Genomic DNA, 6,189 nt, shown 5'->3' on the forward strand with positions numbered 1-6,189 from the left:
ATGTGGCTTTTTTATATTAATTTATCTTTTTTTTTTTCTCTTTCAAGCCTACGTATTGTGAATCTGTTGCTTTAAACTGCGCTATTCTAAGACTGAAAGGGCGCTGTGGCTGCTGGCTCCACCCATTTCAGCTTACCAACATGGCGTTTTCCGCCAGCTCTGGGAGTCATCAATTCTCAGAAATAGTGGGTCTATGCTTCTTATCAAAGCAGGGTGTAGCCCAGAAATCTTTTTTTTTTTTTTAATACTAGTGAAGACTAAATCTACCACACAGCTTAATGTGCCGCTGGCAGACGCCTCATTCCCGCCATACTGCTGGTCAAACGCACACGCCAGGAACCCGCCAGTGTTCAAACCTGCGTTTTGCAGCATCTAGCTGCCCATATGAGACAAAAAGCAGGAACCTGGTTTTGGCTCTTTTTAGAATTGGTTATTAAATATTTTCAGGTTTAAGGTAGAAATTCCATAAAAGAAATTTTGATGCACCTTCCCCATATTCAGAGGAAGAGTAAGTCTTCCCCTCTTTCCAGAGAGCTGAGACAATGTACAATGCTCCTTTTTTGACCATCCAAAAGGATGATAAAGTTCAAGCTATGCAAAGGCACCATAAAGGTCAGCAGTTTGGCAAAGTAGTCAGGTGTGTGCAGGAAGGAATATGTTATCTACACCGATCGGGCATAGTGAGAAAAGGTGAACGGCACAGCTGTCTATGTGAACACTCATCTCAGCAATACAACCAGGTGAAAACTGGACAAGGCCTGCAGAAAGGTCCTGGAACAGAAAGTCAAGTCTGACCAAGTGTGGTGGTTTGAATAAGAATGCCCCCTACAGGGTCATGTTTGAATATTTGGTCCCCAGCTGTTGGAACTGTTTGGGGAGGACTAGGAGGTGTGGTCTTATTGAAGTATGAATGTAAGAAACAACTGAAAAGATACAGGAACAGAGTAAACTTATATATAACTTTCATTGAAAACTCTTCAAATGAAAACTGAGATAAAGCCTCGCTGTGGTGGCATTTGCCTTTAATCCCAGAACTCTGAAAGGCAGAGGCCAGTGGATCTCTGTGAGTTCAAGGCCAGTCCGGTCTACAGAGTGAGTTCCAGGACAGCCAGTGCTACACAGAGAAACCCTGTCTTGAAAAACAAAACAAAGCCAAAAAAACCTGTGTTCTACACTTAAAATCAGTTATATCCCATAATACAACACAAATGACCAAAAGCCTGAAAATAGCAATACTCCTGTAGAACAAGCTGAGAAGTTACAAATTATTTAGGGTAAGTGTGAAAATAGTAAATGTGGTGATGAATGTTGTGAACTTGCCAGGATCTGGAATCTCCTGGGAGACAAGTCTCTGAGCATGTCTTGTTTCTCCTCTCGTGTCTGCTTCACTTCCCCTTCTCCTTCCCCTTCCTTTATCTCATTCACGAGCTGTGTTAGTTTCTTTTCTCATCGCTGTGATCAATTTACCCGACAAAACAACCGAAGGGTGGGAGGGTTGATTTTTGGCTCTCAGTTGGAGGAGGTCCAGTCCACAGCGGTGAGGATGTCTGTGTGGGAATTTCTTGACTGGGTGAGTTGGGATGTGAGAAGCCTGCCCTCAGTGTAGATGGCACGACTTTACGGGCTGAGTTTCCTGACTGAATAAAATGGAGAAAACACGAGAAGCACCTCTCTCTGCTTTCTGACTGTGGAGAATGTTAGAGCCAACAAACGAACAATAATCGCCCCCCCCAATCAAACAATACTTTATATTTAAAAAAAAACTTTAAAAAAATAAAGGAAAAACAGAAAAGATTTCCCAGTAATTAAAAAGTTCAAAAACAAAATTAGATAATTGTAAAGAGGAACAAAACATAAAAACTATATTAAATAAACAAGTAAAAAGATACAGCTGGGCGTGGTGCTGCACACCTACACTCCCGGCACTTGGGAGACAGATCCCGGCGGATCTCTGTGAGTTTGAGGCTAGCCTGGTCTACAGAGTGAGATCCAGGACAGGCAGGGCTATCAACTCTGTTTTTTGTTTTTTTTTTTTAAGAAAACCAACAATATGGTAACATCAAAACATTACCAAACACTGAGATGAGGGACCACAGGCACAACAAAAACAACCGAGAAGAAACTCTGGAGCAGTCACAGCTGCACGTCTGTACACCCAGCAAGCGGGAGGGGGAGGGAGGAAGAGCAGGAGTCCAAGACTAGCATGGACTTTAAGACAAAACAAAGGAAAAGGAAAACCACTGGAGAGATGGCTCAGGGGTTAACAGCACTTGTAATTCTCGCAGAAGACCCGGGTTTTGTTCCCAGGACCCACACAGCAGTTTACAACTGTTTGTAACTCCAGTTCCAGGGGATCCAGACCTTCTGGCCTCTGCAGGTACCATGCATGTACACAATGCACTTATATATATTTGGGTAAAACACTCATATAGATAAATTAAAAATAAGTCTTTTAATATAAAATTTTCCCAAATGTAAAAGATGCATAAATAAAATCAGATGAATATATGAAGAAAAATCACAAATATAAATAAACCAAAAAATTTTAAAATTCTGCTAAATGTACAAAAGTCACAGAAAAAAAGAAAAAAAGCAATCTCTTTCCAGGTCCTCAAAACCTGAGACACCTCGGGCTGAGAGATGCTCAGGGGTTAAGAGCACATACGGGTCTTGCAGAGTACCCGAGTTAGTATCAGCACCTGCATTGTTGGGCAGCTAACAACTACATCTAATTCCTGCTCTTGGGGTAGCTGATTCTTCTGGACTCCAAAGGAACCACCATTTTATGTGCACATACCCACACACATACACATAATTTAAAATCTCTAAAAAAAATAAAAAGTTCAGAAAAAAAATTAAAGACTGTCATTGTATGTAGGGTGGGGAGGGGATGTCAGCTGAACTGGAGACTGGTCTTTCCTATGGCTTGTGATGTTGCTGAATCTCTATTGGTTAAGTGTCTGAGGTCTCCCAGACCTGTCTTTCAACATGGTTGTTTTCCTTTTTTTGTGAAACAGGTATGTCTGCTGGTCAAGTTTTACATTCTGTGGACTGGGCAGGCTTTCTATTCTGCCGTGACTCTCTAAATCACATCGATGGGGTGACTAGTGTTTTAGCTGAGTGGTGTCGGCTAAGTGCAATGGGGGTCTGAGAAGCAGCCACAGCAGAGACTGGTACAGCCTGAGGCCCTGTCTTAATACTTTCAAGGCCTCCTGAATACTAATCACCCTGCTGAAGGGATACAGTTGAGGGCATCTCACATCCCTTGGAACTCCAGCTTCTCAAGCAAAAACAGTAGTGAGTCATGGACAGGTGACTTTAGAATTCGATCCACCCAGTCTCAGGCCCCCATAACAATTTCTCTGTCTGAGAACAACATGCTGCCACCTGCACCCTTTGGTTTTCCAGTGACCGGCTCTTCTGCCCTCCACAACTGCATCTCTGGACCTCCCTTTATCTGGGGGCTCTGACAGGTCAAACTGAGGCTCTGTAGGTGCTCCCTGATCTCAGGTCCCCAGGTAGCTGTCTTTAAAAATTGATTCTCCTTTAAGATTGCTTCTGGCTGCTGCCCTCTGAGTCATACATCGTGACAAAATGGGATTTCTCCATGCTGTTGAATTTTCCGCTGGGGTAATTACTGTCGCATCAAACCTCACAACTGGATTTAAGGCTTCTGAGGGTTGTAGGCTTACCCTGGGTATAGGACTGCCTGGCTTCCATCTGCCTTACTATTTGGAAGTGGCTTCTATTTTGCCTCCCCTTCTCTGCCAGGGAACTGTATGGCTGAGGCTGAGCTTGGCTTCTGTGTCATGGACACATACAATTTTTATTTTCCAATCCCTTTCTTTCACTTTTGTAGATTTCTGAAGCTCTTCCTCTTTCTGTTCGGGATAAAATCTGTTTTTCTTTTTTTTTTTTTCTTTTTTTCTTTTTGGTTTTTCGAGACAGGGTTTCTCTGTGTAGCTTTGTGCCTCTCCTGGAACTCACTTGGTAGCCCAGGCTGGCCTCGAACTCACAGAGATCCACCTGACTCTGCCTCCCGAGTGCTGGGATTAAAGGCGTGCACCACCACCGCCCGGCCTAAAATCTGTTTTTCATTCTGACTCTCTCCTTCACAGGCTCACACAGAGGCATCCTCCCACTTCCCATTTATCCATAAGCCTCATGCAGAGAAGGTAGGGTTCCAGTATGCAGCTATGCAAACCTACAAGCCACCCCCAAACTTGGGATAATCCAAAACTTTATTGGCTGCCATTGACATTTCTCCAGCGAGACACTGAGTACAGAGATAACACTAAGCGATTGGAGGCATCGGGAGAGATGGCCCAGCGGTTAAGGGCGTGGTTGCTCTTGCAAAGGCTTCTGGTTTGGTTCCCAGCACTCATATGGCAGCTCACAACCACCTGTAACTCCAGTTCCAGGGGATCCCACACCCTTTTCTGACCTCTAGGGGCATCAGCCACCCATGTGGTAAACATACATGCAGGCACACACTCATACACATGTAATAAATATAAATCTTTGGAAAAAAAAAGTTATGTGCCTAAATTGGTGGCTGTGTGCTTCCCTACCACAGAAGACTGATTGATTTTTGTTCACAGGCAACTCTATGTAGGTTTGGGGTATGATTTTAGTTACTTTTTCCATTGTTGTGGCTGGTACAAAATATCCAACAAATGCAACTTAAGGAAGAGGGTATTTTGGTTCACAACTGGAGGGTACAGTCCATCATGGAAGACCAGGCTTTGCGGTGGGAGTGTAAGGCAGCAGTCACATTGAGTTCATAGTGAGGAAGCAGAGGGAGATGAATCTAAAAGATGACTTAAATGTGACAGCTGGATTTGCCGACATGTACCACTACATAGTGAGTTCGAGGCCAGCCTGATCTACCTAAGACCCTGTCTCAAAAAGGGTCTTGAATTCCTGATCTTCCTGAGAGCTGGATTTGCTGACATGTACCACTATGCCTGGCTGAATTTGTCTTTCTGACCTCTAGGGTTGTAAGATAAAATGCATGCTGGTTTAAATTTATAAGTTGTTACAATAGCAACAAGAAATATATCTTGGGTTAGGCATGGGTCAGTTATTGAATTATGGTTATGATTAATGTAGTTCTATCCCTAGGTACAACACCCCACCCCCGACCCCAGACAGAGTTTCTCTGTGTAACAGCCTTGGCTGTCCTGGAACTCACTATGTAGACCAGGCTGGCCTTGAATTCACAAAAATTCCCCTACCTCTGCCTCCCCCAGTGCTGAGATCAAAGGGGTGTGCCATCACGTTCCGCTTCAACGTTTTTTTAAAAAAGGATGAAACCTCTGAATGGCTCTTCACTGCTGGTCAGCTAAAGCTCTGAGTCCTCAGTCCAATAGATTCTTGATGTGATTCTACCTCCCCTCCCCCCCTCTTTTTTCTTTTTGAGATAGGGTTTCTCTAGGTAGTCCTGGAATTCACTCTGTAGACTAGGCTGGCCTCGACTCACCGAGATCCGCCTGCGTCTGCCCCACGGAGTGCGGGGATGAAAGGCGTGCGCCACCACCGCCCGGCTCTACCTCCTCTCTTGCTCTGGTAACTAGCACTCCATATCCAATACCTCACTCATCCAGACCATGTTTTAGCATAGGTCTGAGGCTCTGAGCCTCTTTGCTGTTTTCACTGATTATTAGTTTTTGATGAGATCTTGGTATGTAATTCCAGGATGGCCTTAAATCCATTATCCTCCTGCTCAGCAGTAGTACTGTGCGCCACCACGCGAATTTTTTAGTTTTAACTAGGATTTTGAAAGGGCGGTAGAGGCACAAGTCATTTTCATGAGGGATTGCTCTTTTGCCCCCTCACCCACGAATCCGAAGATATAATGGGTAGCGATCCCTCTGGAATTTGTAAAGCACGTTACAAGCGGTGTACCTAAACTAGAAAGGCATGCTCAAAGACGAGGCTGGCTCTGGTGCAGCCCGATGCCCACCACAGTGCCCCCGGGTCCAGTTCAGAGTTGCCCGTCGCGTGAGACGGCGGTTGCTGAACACGGACCATTAGTTCTGAGGCCGGCGTTGCCTGGCTGGGGAACCACGCGGACCCATCACACCGCCTGCTCCGCAGTTGAAGAAACCGCTCTGGGGCTGGACGAAGGCGGAGCAGAAGCTCACACTGGGCCAACAGAAGAGCCTTAAGATGCTAAAAGCGGCCCTA

The sequence above is a fragment of the Peromyscus leucopus genome, chromosome 1, assembly GCF_004664715.2.
Source record: "Peromyscus leucopus breed LL Stock chromosome 1, UCI_PerLeu_2.1, whole genome shotgun sequence".
Classification (NCBI taxonomy): domain Eukaryota; kingdom Metazoa; phylum Chordata; class Mammalia; order Rodentia; family Cricetidae; genus Peromyscus; species Peromyscus leucopus.